This window comes from Oryctolagus cuniculus, chromosome 15 (genome assembly GCF_051225735.1).
Source record: "Oryctolagus cuniculus isolate XC-2025 breed Fujian yellow rabbit chromosome 15, ASM5122573v1, whole genome shotgun sequence".
Taxonomy (NCBI): domain Eukaryota; kingdom Metazoa; phylum Chordata; class Mammalia; order Lagomorpha; family Leporidae; genus Oryctolagus; species Oryctolagus cuniculus.
The window spans coordinates 28,960,980-28,976,363 of record NC_142881.1 but is presented as its reverse complement, the minus strand read 5'-3'; the positions used below and the strand labels follow the sequence as shown (position 1 = coordinate 28,976,363).

Genomic DNA, 15,384 nt, shown 5'->3' with positions numbered 1-15,384 from the left:
CACACGCATGCAGCCTTTGTAAGGCGGGGAGGAGCCAGTTGCTCAGAATACATACACGTCCCTTGGACAGAGTCCTTTAGTGCACGGTCCCTTTTTTGAAGATTTATTTATTTATTTTGAAAGAGTTACAGAGAGAGAAGGAGAGACACACAGAGAGAGGTCTTCCATCCGCTGGTTCACTCCCCAGATGTGAGCCAGGACTGAGCCAGACTGAAGCCAGGAGCTTCTCAGGTCTCCTACACGGGTTGCAGGGGCCCAAGCACTTGGGCCATCTTCTGTTGTGCTCCCAGGCCGTAGCAGAGAGCTGGATCCAAAATAGAGCGGCGGCCAGGACTTGAACCAGCACCCATATGGGATGCCAGTGATGGCTTAACTTGCTATGCCACCATGCCGGCCCTGCCACGGTCCCTTTGATGAGAGTGGCAACCCTGCTGAATGGAGCCACCTGAACTTCCTGTTTACTAAGACATAAATTAAGTCGAAGGAAGAGAAAACCTGGATGAGAAAAATCATTTGAGTTGATCAGTTAGAGACCCTGGGAGATAGCTGCAGTGCTCTGTGGATAAGGAAGCTGTAAATAGCACTGCAAAGTAGAGACAGGAAATGGAGGTAGGAGAGATGATAAAAGCAGAGCAGTAAATCACGTACAGGGTCCACGTACACAGGTCTGCACCAGATTGACGCCACGCTCTGCGCAATCCACAGCTTGGGCCGACGATGTGTGCAGTGTGGAGAGGTGGCCTGGGTGCACCGCGGGCAAGCTGCTGCCTGTGCTGGGTGCTGGGAGTGAGCCGTCAGCTGCACTGGCCGGGGTCTGTAGGCATGGACGCAGCCGGGTGAGGTTTTAGAGGTCTGAAACTTGAGTCTCTGGTGAGCTGGACCCACATTCTAATGGCTCTCCAAGGTGGCAATCCATTCCCAGAATGCCATCTGCTTGACTGATTTTTTTTTTTTTAATAACTGCTACCATTGTCCTGTTTAGTCTGTTGTATTCTGGGCTATTCTCTTCCTCTTTAGTGTTCACGTATGTCTCGGAAATGCACGAGCACCTGCCAACAAACAGGTTAATGACTGTGGTAACTCCCAAACATCTGGATGAAAACCAAAAACTCGGGTCAGTCATCTATAAAGGTTGCCAATATGATGCCAATGGTCTGGCAGTTTAGAAACATCCACATAATTGATGGAGTTTCTCCGTTCTTAACCCAGGCACAGAAGCACACCTGCAGAAATATCTGTTTTGGAGAGAAAATGGTCTGGGACACAGGAGACTGTGGTCAGAAAGCATCTTTGATGCCTGTGGGCCTGGTTCCTGATTCAAAGAGGGGCTCCGTTGGGCCCTGCAGTTCGATGGAGAGCTGGTGGGGAGCGCGTTTCGTGTCCGAACAAGCAGGGCAGAGGGCACCTTGGTTCCCCTGGAGTCGCTCAGCAGAGCGGATCACTTAGTCCAGATAAGTTTTGCCTGTCTGCTGGGTCTGGCGTCCATGAGGGAGTCCTCTCTGCCATCCTCAGGAAGGATACTGGGTAGGGCCTTCCCGTTGTGTACTCACTCATTCAGAAAACCCTGGCTAAGCACCCACAGTGTTTCAGGCGATTCCCGCAAAGCTAGGAGGCTAGGGGCAGAGTCTGGCTCCAGCTTCCCTGTCCCTGAGTGTGTGATGGGGTCAATCTCCATTTCCCGTGACCTTCCCACGTGCCCTTGTATACTGTGGTGACCATCACGCGCCTCTCTCATGAGTGTGAAGTTTGCTAATCCACATAAACCTGCTCGGGATCACACCTGGGACATCTGAAGTGCCCAATGAATGTTAGTTATTCTTACTGCAATTTGGTAATCGCCAGGTGTGTATTTTTGTGAGGTGTTGATGTCAGTGTGTGTGCATTCTGATTTGTGTGTGCGTAAACCCTGGAATCTTTTCAATAAAAAATGTAGAAGAGCTTAAAGGTTCTTCTGCAAATAGGATTGTGTGTGGTGAAAGGCCGTGAGGCTGAGGCTCCCCTGTGAGCCCCGCTGGATCTAGGAAGGAGGCCTGCTCTGTGTATTTCCAGAAGAAGACAATGCCTGACCCTGACCAGAGTCAGACGGGCATCCCCTCATCCCCTTAGAGAGGCCAGGCTCCGCGTGTGTGCGTGCGCGCGGATGTGGGGACTTGCGCACTGCACCCTCTGTCTCTTGGATGAGCCTGTTGTTGCTGTTTGAGGAGTTGAAGGTTGGCATTTTCTGGACTTCATGGCATTTTCATGGGTTGTGGTGCTTTGCATTTTGTAGTTTTTTTTTTTTTTTTAAGACACAGTGAAAGGGTAGAGGGGAGAAGTCCTTACTTGATGGGTTTGAAGCATTCCTCTGAGCCGTAAATGTCATAGAGGGGAGAGGAAGGAGAGAGAAAGAGAAAGAGGAGGGAAGGAGAAGAGAGAAGATGGAGATAAGACAAAGGAGGAAGGAGAAGGACAGGGAGAAGTGAGCAAGCACTGGACAAACTGAGACCAAGCCTCCCTGCTGTTGGCCGACATCTCTGGATATGCCAGAGGACATGGCAGCTTGATAATCACAATAATTCTTTCCATTTTGTTAAGGGGTAAAAGATTTTAAGAAAAAAATCTTAGGAAAAAAATTGACTTTGAGCTTAATCTGTTTGGAGCAGTGACTCAAAGTAACAGGACAAGTGCAAATTCTCCCAGTTCCTCTGTGCCAGCAAAAGCAGAGACGAAAAGCGGTTTCCCAAATGCAGAGTCCTGTTCCTGCTGCAGGTTCCCCCGCAGCTCAGGTAGGTCAGCAAGTTCTGTCTCTGGGCTTCAGCAACATGCACACCCACTGCTTCACAGTCACTTCTGTGCTCTTTTTTTCTTTTTTTTTTTTAAGTTAATTTATTTAAAAAGCAGAGTTACAAAGAGGCAGAGGCAGAGAGAGAGAGAGAGAGCGAGAGGTCTTCCATCCTCTGGTTCACTTCCCAAATGTCTGCAACAGGCAGAGGTGGGCCAGTCTGAAACCAGGAGCCAGGAGCTTCTTCTGGATCTCCCACATAGGTTCAGGGAGCCAAGCACTTGGGCCATCTTCTACTGTTTTTCCAGACCATAGCAGAGAGCTGGATGGGAAGAGGAGCAGCCGGGACTCGAACCGGTGCCCACATGGGATGCCAGCACTACAGGCTGGGGCTTTAACCCGTTGCACCACAGCACTGGCCCCCCTCATGTGCTCTTTATGACCTCTCCCCTGGGTCTCAAATTTAATACCTAGATTCCACTATCTCCTCATTAATACCCACCGGCTGATAAAGGTCCTGATTTTTAAAATTAGGACATAAATTTTCTAACAGAGCTGAATTTGAATCCTGAGAGTTCAATTATCCTTAAAAAAAAATTTTTTTTTTTTTTTGAAATATACAACATGTTTGAGGGCTCCCTCCTCCTTTTTGCCAACATCACCGCAGGCCCAGCTGCTGCCTCTCTGTGTCTGTGTGCAGTGGTGGAGGCTGTGAGCCCCAGCTCCTGCCACTGTCCAAATGAAAGAGAGGCCAAGGACAGACCCATACCTGCCCCTCACACTGCACACTCGCAGTTTTTGCACTTCTTGGCTTAAACACACACACACACACACACACCTACCTTGATTTGTCTTTGGAGTTTATGTACATTAGCACACATGTATACATGTTTGCATACATGCATATGCCAATCTCATGGCTGCTTCCCTCATAAGCCATCTTGTATTCCTAATAATAATAATAACAAGTGCTCACTGTAGTAGGGACTGTTTTAAGCATGTTGCATGTATTCATTGATTTAAGTATCAAAAACAACCCCTTAGGGCTTTATAGGATTGTTTGTAGATGAGGTAACTGGAGTACAGAGAAGTTAAATAACTTGCTCAAGGTCACAGCTGTGTAGCAGAACTAAGCCTTGAACCTGTGCTCTAAAACCCATGGACTTCTCCACTGCGCCAAACTTCATATCTACTTTGGAGCAAAGGAAGTGGAAGCTTGAGTAATCTCTTGGGGAACCCTATAATTCTGCAGTCTCAAGCCCAGCTATGTGTTCATTCCTTTACGCATGAGCTCAGAACAAGGACCCTGTGTCGCGGTAGAAGGCCGCGCCTACCACACGCACTGTGCTCGTCCCTGGGGTGTGTCCCTCAGTGCAGGCCACTTCTGAGCCACGTCATCTGGGGCTGCTGGAAAGGAAGGAGGCACTGCCGGCCAGAGCTGCGGAGTAGAGTGGGGGCAGCTGCAGTGAGGTGGGCGCCAGGACCGGTGGGGTAAGGTCGGAACCGTTCAGTGGAGGAGGGGCAGTCTGCTTCCAAGGCAAGCAAACTGAGTATTCCATCGCCAGGGGGAGATTTGACCTGCATCCACAGAATCTTGCTTCTGGAAAGTCCACCAGACTGGAGTAAGCTAAAAAAGCTACAGGGATGGACCCTCTCGCCCACAAGCACATTGAAAAGGCAATTAAAGCAATTACCGAATCATACACCACCACCCAGGTCCAACATCATTACTCAACCCACATCACCAAGGAGACTCCCATTAACCTAATCTGGGAGACACGTATTACGGGGAAAAAAGATGCTGATATGATCAATGAACACAATAATTCAAAGCAGAAACACAGACCCTGCCACCAAACAATACTCACATTCCTCCAGCTCAGTGTTACACAAAGTGCAGTCACCTCCATACAATGCCACGAAACACCAAGTACCAAACCCTAAGCTAGCTGCCGGAATGTGTCGACACAATGCACTCCACGGCAACACACACACAATTCAAACTCTCCATCCACAGGCACGGCTGTCCACAAAGCCCAAGTCATGTGACCGCTTGGGCGATAGTAAACAGCGGTCAGACGTGCAGCGATGGAGTCAGCAGGGCAACACCCAGCGCCTCCACCCACCCGGCCTCCCCAGGCGCAGGGCAGCCTGCCAGGGAGCAGAGGCACCGTCGCCTTTCGCCAGCAGGTGGATGTGTCCAGACCTTGCTCCAGCAAGGCCTCGGGCTCTCATTGCTTCTAAGAGACTGAACTGTCCCCTGAGCCTGCTTTCCGAGACAGGACAAATCAGCTCTATCCTGGCTGGGGTTTAATAAGACTTGGCTGTTCCTGAAAATGACAGAGCTCCAGGGAAGGAGGGCAGGGTGGGGGTTGGGGGAAGCTCGCCGAGCTGGGTGCAGGAATTCCGCTTCCTCTAGCGAGCCTGCCTTCTGCGGCCATTCCGGAGCCAAAGCCCTCTTGCTGGGTGTTCACTGAGTATCGATTCAGTCTGCAAGCAATTTTAATATTTCTTCAGGGACTTTCCAGCAACAGCACAAGTCATTAATTCACCCTCCCAAATTGCTTATTCAATAGCAGGAACATGGCTCCTGAATAAAGTCCCAGAATTTATGTGACTCGCACGAGTCAGGAGGTCAAACAACTGTTATGGAGCGAAGTTAAAAATCCAAATAAAATATTGACACTTTTTTGGGGAGGGGGAGGGGGAAGCAAAGGTATTTAAAATAGGTTTTTGTTGCAATGCCCCCAGGATAAAGAATGGAAGGAGACTGAAGACAAGTTGGAGTTTATAAAATCAATGGAATTTATTGCACCTCTACTTGGCATTCAATAATTCTCTCATTTCCACATCACCACCCCCCCCCCCATCCTAGCCTTAGACAGAGAGATGCACAGGTACACAAACGCACGTCTGTGCACATCAGTGCCGGGTGCACAGACCAGCGTGAAAGCACAGCTGTGAGGCGAGACTCTCAAGTGCCCTAGGCAGGCAGCAGAGATGGGTGTGGACTCCGTGTGGCTGATGTTTGACAGAAACAGGCCCAACCTGGCAGACAGTCATGAAGCAGATTTTGATAAATCTATCTCTGTTATAAATCTAGATCAATATATTACAGCAGGCATGAATATAAAGATACACTAATCACAGAAGTGACTTCTAAAAATGTAGAAACGAGAGACGCATCCATACGCGGTATCCTCACGCGGTCATGTACGTGATTTGGAAGACACATGGTTGGCTGGATAGCTAGGGAGGGAGGGCGGATTTGTAAAATCTACCCCAAAACCTACCAGTGCGAATAAAATACACTGACATTCCAGCCACTTAAATTTTTTTTTTTTTTTGACAGGCAGAGTTAGACAGTGAGAGAGAGAGAGAGACAGAGAGAAAGGTCTTCCTTTTTCAGTTGGTTCACCCCCCAAGTGGCTGCTACGGCTGGTGCATTGCGGCCAGCACGCTGCATCGATCCGAAGCTAGGAGCCAGGTGCTTCTCCTGGTCTTCCATGCAGGTGCAGGGCCCAAGCACTTGGGCCATCCTCCACTGCCTTCCCGGGCCACAGCAGAGAGCTGGACTGGAAGGGGGCAACCGGGACAGAACTGGCGCCCCGACCGGGACTAGAACCCTGGGTGCCGGCACCACAAGCAGAGGATTAGCCTAGTGAGCCGTGGTGCCAGCCTAAAAATGTGGTTTGTTTGTAACACAAGTGTGTGAGGCTTACCACGTGTATCTGTGGCACACCCACGAGAGCAGGAAGTAGGTTTGGAATCATTGCCGCGTGCAATTTCTGTTCTTCACATAGGCATTTGTTCAGTTGTCTGAAGGAGAAAATGTGTCCATGCCCAAATAGTTAAACATAAAGAAATATTAATATAGAAATTTCCAGAAGAGGTCAGCCTGTAGTCACTGGAGTCACAGATCTGGCTGCAAAGTCTGGCTTGAGTGCTGTCGTGCTTCTGACCTTGGGCAAACTGCTTATCCTGCTCTGGTCTCCTAGGTGAGGTAGACAGCGTGCCTGTTGGTAGAGCTGTGTATGCAGGACGGATGAGAAGACACATCTGCTACAACGCCTGTCTTACAGTGAACAGAAAGAAATGATGTTATTTGTGTTACTAAAGCTATCATTTCACTATTTACTATTTTGTATTTATATTAGTTACATGATTTATATTTATAAAAACTATACCATTATTCTTTGTACTGCTACTCTATGCAGCTGTCTAGGCAGCCCTGGCTCCTATCGTCTGCTCCAGATGTGCAAGACTCCTCTACCCAGCGGTTAGTAGCGTAGGCTATGGAGTGAGACGTTTGCGTTTTATATTCCGGTTCTGTTACATAGCAGCTGTGTGATCCTCGGCGAGTTGCCTGACCTCTCAGAGCCTCAGCTACGAGAACAGGGATAATAATCTTAATAATCTGTAGAACAGGGATAATAATCTTCACTAGCTGTTTTGAGAATTAAGGAATCCACAGAAAGTTCTTAGCATAGTGCCTAGTACATGGTCACCCACTCTGTCTCCTAAGGTTCTGTTATTGTTATGATTAAAATAATAATATTCATTTGTTACTCAGCAAATGGTTGGATGCATTTACATTATGCCAGGCACTGTTGCTAGGAGCTGAAGCCAGTGGTGGAACAAATAGACTTGGTGTCCGCCCTTGCGGAGCCCGGAGCCCAGGGGAGACCTGGCGTGAACCAAGTGAGCAGAAAGCAGGCTCTCAGCTCTGCACTCAACCCCGAGCGGAGCGGCCCCGGGGCGGACCACACTGGAAAGCCAGGGGAGCTCCAGACTCAGGGAGATGCTGAAAGCCAGGCTGGGGCATCTTGAATTTCCCCTGTAGTTAAGGGGAAGCACTTGCAGGTTTATCCACATGGCATTTCTTTTTGAAGAGTGAGGACTTCATCCCAGGAGGAAAGCCCATCAGAGTGATCCCAACAGCTGCTCTGAATGCTTGAGTCCAACGATAACTTACATACTTACGTACTTACTATTTGAAAGGCAGAGAGAGGGGCTGGTGTTGTAGCACAGCGGGTTAAGCCACCGCCTGCAATTCCAGTACCCTGTATGGGCACCGGTTCATGTCCTGGCTGCTCCACTTACAATCCTGTTCTGTGCTGATGTGCCTGGAAAGCAGTGGAGGATGGCTCCCAGAGGAAACTCCTGGCTTTGGCCTGGCTCAGTCCTGGCCATAGAGGCCATTTGGGGAGTGAAGCAGTGGATGAAAGCTCTCTCACTCTCTCTCTTTTTGTCTCTTCCTCTCTCTCTGTAACTCCACCTTTCAAAAAATAAAATAAATAAGTCATTTTTTAAAAAATGAAAGAGACAGAGAAAGAGAGCTTGTATCCACTGGTTTGCTCCCCAAATGCCCACAACAGCCAGGCCTGGGCCAGGCCAAAGCCAAGAGCCCAGAACTCCATCTGGTCTACCACATGCGTGGCAGGAGCCTAAGCACTTGAGCCATCACCTGTTGTCTCCCAGAGGGTGTGCTAGCAGGAAGCTGGATTGGAAGCAGAACTGGGACTAAAATGCAGGCACTCAGATATGGGATGCAGGTGTTCTGAGAACTACTTAACCACTGTGGCCCATGTTTGTACCTCCACACAGCATTCTTTCAGGAGACAGAAGGCTGGATTTTTATTTTATTTATTTATTTTTGAGTGCTGGAGAGGTGGGCAGGGCCAGAGGCAGGAAGGCCAGGAGGTCACTCACAGAGGTGTGAGAGGTCTGTCCTCCAGGCTTCCTGCTGTCTGGCTTTGGTCCCAGCAATGAATCCGTAGCACGAGCACTGCAGTCCCCATCACACCCAGCAGCCCCGGAGTCGCTGGAGCAGGCCTGGGGTGGGGTGGACGGCCCTAGCCGGAGGCCCTGACAGATGAGGGCAGGCCAGCAGCGAGACGAGCGAGTCTGGTCACGCTCTGGCCTTGGCATGCACCACAGACTGGTTTCCAAATGGTTAGTTAAACACATTGCCCCTTAATTTTTAAGCCTAAGCATATCTTGAAGTTAAATCAATCCATATGCTTACTATTCATCATATAAACCATCACTATTGCCCCCTTGAGCCAGCCCCATGGCCCATCTAGCCTGGCAAATTGTCTCTGGCCTGGGCTCCCAGGGACACGTGGTAGAAGGATTATCGGCGTCAATGCCAGCACTAGAAGGTTAAGTTGATGCAGAAAATATGCATGGTATCTAAGATACCCACTGGGAGTTTATCCTCCTGGAGGGCACCCACAGCCATCTTGTAATGATTTTGGTGTTAAACCTGTAGCTTAGTTTCCCCAGAGGAATGTTGGTGACAATGCTGACTGGAGTCAGGATAGCCAGATGCAGAGCAGTGGGACTGACAGCGCGTGAGCCAGGAGCTGGCTTAGTCTCTGACTCCCGCCCAGCTCTCCCAAGGCTCCCGGTACAGCCAACAGGGGCTTTGCTCCCTCCCTGGTTCGGTGCAGCTCTCAAGTGTCTGAGTTCACAAATCCCAGTCCAGGGGCTCTGAAGCAGGAGCCGGGGTTTGCCTTGGCCTGCGCCCCTGGGAGGAAATCCTTCTGCAAGCTTTCTGGCAGGGCTCGAGAGGCAACACCGGAGGTGGATACTCCTGACTCGTTCGCGAAGAACCCTGGTCACATGGGACCTGGGTGGTGTAGCTCTGTCCTGCTGCAGCCAGGATGGGCAGGCCTGCCCCCAGCTCTGCGGGATGGCCTGAGCCTCCTGCCAGGAGCCATTCTCATACACAGAAGCCTGCCGGACGTGCAGGCCTGGATCCCTCAGGGCATGCGTGTGAGCCTGGGTGAACACCAAGAAGCTCTGCACCAACTGCGGAACAGCGCGAGCCTCAGGCCGCGCGTAGGTGTGCGCAGCCTAACTTTGGGCTCCTGGGATGGGATCAGAGTGGGGGTGGGGGAGGTTTTCAGCTGCTGGCCTGTACAACAGGGAGATCCCAGCACTTGGAGTTCTCAGAGCAGGGACCCTTCGCAGGAGGGGGTGAAGGTTTCCGGGGCGATCTGTGATAGCTCACCCAAGCTCTCCAGCTGTTTGCGATGCTGACTTGCCTCGGGGCAGAGTCTGGGATACTGGCAGCTCTGAGACTTGAGTTGCAGCAATTACCTGTAGTAGTTGGGCAAAATATTTTTTGAAGCAAGAGTAATTTTGTTCACTAGCATGAACCAGCTTATAAAAAATATGGAGATAGCCTGAAGACGCTGGCAAAGGCTCCACCCACCATTGCCTGGCCAATGGGACCTGCTCGTCTGAAGCAAGCTACTCTTTGGTCCCTTTGATTTACCAAATCAGGACAGACTTTCCCCATACCAGAATTTAAATATTTTCTTCAAAGACTCTGAAGCGAGCAGTCTTCCCCAGGACAACTTAACCCATCATGTCCCATTGTCCTATTCATAAGACACCTATAAAGGCTCAAATTAGGCAATAAATATACCACATACGCTAACTGTAAAGTGAATATTATGTTGTTGAAATATTTGCAGAATTGAAGAGCTTGGGACCTAATGAGTTAAGCTGATTTGTACATGTATCTGACACATGGATGTGGGTATCTGACATCTTGAGCCTGAGACCCTTTGAGAAAACCAGCAATGTGACCAGGCTTGGGGCCTGCCTGCCACTCTTAGAAGGAATTCCAGAGTTGAGAAGGTGGTCTGCTGTAGGCGGTGGGACAGGGCTTCAGGGGGTCCCGCCCATCCTCGGTGCCAGCAGGTGAATCACTCCCATCTGCTTGTGAGGAGCAGGGACTGCACCTAGAACCCAGGAGTTTGAAGTTTGGAGTTTTTAGTGTCCCTTCCCTGGAAGGATACAGCCGCTGGGGCCGTTGTTCTTGAACCCCACATCTCAGATTTGCCTTTATTAACCGGGCGACCCTGGGCTAATAACGGTGTGCACTGACTACAGAGTAGGGTGCTGGGAAGGGTAAGAGAACGGTTTGTCCAGAGCATGTAGAGCAATGCTTAGCACAGAGCAGATGCTCAGAGACAGTGGTCCTGTGACAGGAGCCTTTGCTGAGGAAGCCTTGCTCCTGGAGTCCTGGCCAGCCTCGTCCTGGAAATGCTGCCCCCTCGCTCTCTTCAAGGTGAGCTGTCTGAGGTCACCTCGATGCTAATAGGCCCTCTTCTTGTCTCCACCTGAGGGGGAGTTTTTGCACACCATTTATTATCATATAATATAATCATACATAAGGTAACATAATATGATGGGTAGGTTAACTTGGAAACCCTGAGGCAGACCGTGGATGGATGGATAGATGAATAGATACATTTGTACTAAGTATACATACATTATATCATTCTATTGATTTGTAAAAAGTTCCCGGTCTGCCTGGCTGTAATGAGATTTTTGAACTTTGCGTGGCGATCAATGAGAGGAATATTATTGGCCTGGAGAATTGATATACCTGCTCTCAGTGGCTTGTTCTGCTCCCAGGCTGCCCCGGCCCCCCAGGTGTACGATTCCAGCAGACACTTAACCTTTTTTACAGTGTCATCAGGCTAAAAGGAATCTAATAGTGACACAGGACTTGTGCTCAGCACTCTGCCACTATTGCTTTCCTGTCACAAATAATTTATAGCCTTCTATTTCCATCCCTGAGCCTGCACCCCAGCCCTGCCTCCCGCTTTCCCCCAGTGCCCAGGAATCAATAAACTCACGTAGCCACAGTGGGACTTCAGGGTGCAAGGAGACAGACAGACAGACGGGGAGATGGAAAGAGGGGCAGAGAAAGAGAGGGAGAGAGACAGAGAAGAAACAGGGAGGAAGGACAGAGCAGAGGCGGAGGAGGAGGAAGAGGGAGACGGAGAGGGGTAAGGATCTTCTGGTGCTTTCCGAGAAGGTAGAGAGCGCCTGTCCTTCTTCCCGAGTTTACCAGTGTGATAGGAGACTTGTGCACCACTTTCCTCCTAACTCAAGCCCCCAAAACTGTTTGGATCTCTAAGTTGAAGGAGGTGAACTCCTCCTGGGAGTTTAACCAAAGAAGAAGTGACCTTACCACCTCCCTTGTCAGCCTTTGTCGCAAGCTCTGCCACAGCCCCCTGGCATCAGTCTGGTCCTCTGCACTTCCTTCCCAGGGCCCCAGGCAGGGCCCGATCCAGCCCCAGTCTGTCTCCCTGAGTCCTCCTGACGCCACCTCTTTTTGGGTCAGACTGTTGCCTGTCTTCTCGGTGCCCTCCCCCAGGGTCTCCATGGCACCTGCATGGACCAGGCTGGGGCCTATGGGATGGGGAAGCCTCCCGCCTACATCTGGCCCAGGCTCCAAATTGAAAGCAGCCAGACCTAGGGGTCACCCGTAAGAGTAATAGTACTGGTCATTATGGTTCTTGTAGCCAACGTTTGCTGAGCCAGCCAGCACACGAAGCACACGAAGTAAGTGATTCCCCACTTACTTCTCACTACAGTGCTGGAAGAGCGGAGTAGCGTGATCTTACTTTAGACAGGAAGGAATAAGAACCTGCCCAGAGTTTCCCAGGCAATAAGGAGTGGAGCAGGGATTCAGACTCAGGCAGACTGAGCCTAGAGCCCAAACCCATATGCCCTTTGCTGCACCTGTGAGTGTGGGAGCCTCTGAGTGCCCGGGAGTCCTAGTGCCTCTCACCTGAGGTAGTGGAGGAGCCAGCAGCCTGCGAGGAAAGTCGGGAGAGAAGGGAGGGTGGGGAGCGTTGCAGGGTGGTCTCTGGGAGTGGAGATGCAGCCGCCAGCGTCCCAGTGGCCCCCTTCATGGATCTATGTCTGGGGCTTGACTTCCAGGTCAAACCTGCCTGGGCCATGGGGGACGCAGCGGTGCCTGGCTGTCTAGTGGAGCTGAGGATGAAAAAGCCCTGGATGGGGTGGGGGGCCTGGGGGTAGAGTATCAGGTGTCCCCCTAAACAACCGCTTTGTGTCATTGTTGGATCCCATGTGCTAGTCCCTTGAATTGTTGAATTTACGAGGTGCAGGTGGGCACTGGATGACATCAGCTTTCCATGTTCTCAATTCTTAAATCCCCCTCAATCGGCTCCGGGGACTGGCAAATGCCCACTGCCTCGGGTCGTGGACGGACACCAAGAGCACTAGGAACTGGCAGCAGGCGCCCTGCCCAGCTGCTCTCCCACGCACCACCAAGCGCTGTCAGGGCGTAGTGATTTCCCATCACTTGCGCCCCTGCTAAATCCACACCAGTGCCCCAGGGGTCAGAGGCTCTGGTAAGGAAGACGGAAACTCCTTGCGCGTCTGGTTATCTGTCTCACCCAGCCCCAGCCGTGGGGCTCCCTTAGGCCCCAGCCTAGCAGCCTTCAAGCCGGAGCCACTGTGGGCCCAGTGAAGCTTTCGTGGCAGTGAATTGGGAGCAGCTGTTCTGAGCTGCTCAGTGGCCTTCTAGACTTCTCTCGTAGATGCGTCTATACTGTCCTCAGCTATTGACCAGCCCGTGTCAGGCAGTCTTGCTGCAAACCTTCCTTCCATCTCATGGGACGTGCCTTACCTTTTGCTTTACTGAGAGAGGAAAACTCCTTCGCAAAGCTCCTGGCCACCTGGCAACAGGCCATCCCAGCGGATCCCCTTGGCCCCGCCATCTCCTTGCTCTGCCCAGCGCTCATCGTCCAGTCTTTCAGGAACCTGAAGCCTCTCCCTCCTCGCTGGCTTCTCCTCGGCCTAACAACTTCCCGGGTCTCTCTTACCCCAAAAGCTTTCCTCCCACCTGCTGTGGGCTCCACCCTCTGACTTCCGGACTTTGCTCTCCTTCCCTCTTCTACAGACTTCTGAAGGCTGTGGTCTGCTTCTGCTGCCTGTTTCCTCCCTGTTCATGCACTAACCTCGTGCCGTCTGGTCCCTGCTCCAGTTGCTTTGCTGAGACGCCTGTCCCCAAGGCCAGAATCTCCCAGTCCCTTTTATTCCCAGTTCCCCTCAGTCTCTATGTTGCCGTGGGCACCACGGAGGGTGTTCTTGAAACGTTTTTCCCCGTCGACTTAGGTGTAATGGCCCTGTGGAGGTTCTGCCCACAGCCACTCCTTCCAACACTCCTTTCTTCGTCATTCTAAATCTTTTTCAGGCCAGCGGATGTCTGGGCATGTCAACCTAGGCACTCCCCTGCCACCTCCAAGGCTGCATGTCCACCACCTGTGTCACCATCTCACCTCCCCCAAACCAGTCACCCCCTGCATCCCTGTTCTTTTCTTTTTAAGGATTTATTTATTTCAAAGGCAAAGCTATAGAATGAGAGAGGAAGAGTCAGAGAGAGAGAGAGAGAGAGTGAGAGAGAGTGAGCTTTCATTGGCTGGTTCACTCCCCAGATGGCTGCAGTGGTTGGGCTGGGCCAGGCTGAAGCCAAGAGCTTCCTCTGGGTCTCCCATGTGGGTTGCAGGACCCAAGCATTTGGGCCATTTTCTGCTGCTTTCCCAGAAGTATTAGCAGGGAGCTGGCTTGGAAGTGGAGCAGCCAGGACACGAACGGGCACAAATGGTATGCCAGCGTCGCAGGAAGCAGCTTAACCCGCTACACCACAACCTGACCCCTGCATCCCTATTCTGCAGCATGAACCACCAGGCTTCCTGTTACCCAGAACCGGGGCTTTAGAGCCGTGCTTGACTCTAGTTCATTGCCAGACCGTGGCCGTTCGGCCTCCGCGGTGTCTTACACATGCTCTCCTCTCATTCCTGGGACAGCTTCCATCCCTTGAGACCTATTTGTCTGCCTACCTTCTAGGTTAGAAATTGCCCATGCTGACCCCTCGTCAGCCTGGTCCTCCACACTGGGGGAAGGCTGACAAGCTACCGCAGGCATCGATTGTGAGGTCTGAGTTCCGACTCTGCCCTCCCTGGCAGTGGGCTCCTAAGTGGACTGCTTTGGTTTTCAATTTGCAAAATGAGGCTGATGGTGTCTACATTGGAGGTTATTGTGAGAATTAACAGAGTGTATATAAGTCATATAAACTGTATGTAATATCAGTACTTAATAAATGCTCAGTAAGTGGAAAATAGCTATTATCATTATCACATCCACGTTTTCAGCCTTATTTCTCCTTCCTTCCTTACCCAGCCCTGCTGCTCCCGGCTGACTGGTTCAGGCGTTAACCCCCAAACACCCTGCTTACCTGGCTTCTTCCACGCTTTGCTTCCTGTTTCTCCTGCACCTGCTTCTGTAATGCCTTCCCTTCCCCTTCCTTGTTCATCTTAGATTTGTGTTGTGTTAGTATTTTCTTACGCTGGGGAAAGAAACCCCAGAGATCCTGTCGTCCAACCCTTGATGGGGGCCTGGAGTGCTGAGGGCCATGTGGACTCCTCCTGGTTGTCAAACCCAGGCAGTGCCATTTCCACTGCGCCTGGGCCTCTGATTTCTGCCCTCTCTGCTTCGCTGACCAACATCAGCTTCCACCTCCTCTTCCCCAAGTCCCCTACCGGCAAGGGGGCGGTTCCTCCTCTGCATCTCCTGGCACTGCCTGCCTGATGCCCTGGGGTTGCTTGGCTTTCTTAGGGTGCAGGGCTTCCCTCCCCGACTTCACGTCCACCCCTGTGAGGGACGTGGCTGCAAATGCTCGGGAAAAGCTGGCTACAGCCGAGTTGCTCAGGGCTGGTGACTGCTGGCTGGCTGAAGCGACCGCGGCTCTCACAGCTCTCTGTGGGGAGGCGCCATGCTGCCGGAGA

At 51.4% G+C, this 15,384-nt stretch overlaps 1 protein-coding gene across 9 annotated transcripts in view; it reads left to right on the top strand.

Annotated features, from left to right (window-relative positions):
* The window catches only part of PAX2 (paired box 2), a 90,619-nt gene that overhangs the window by 27,491 nt on the left and 47,744 nt on the right, over positions 1 to 15,384 (top strand). The window lies entirely within an intron of this gene.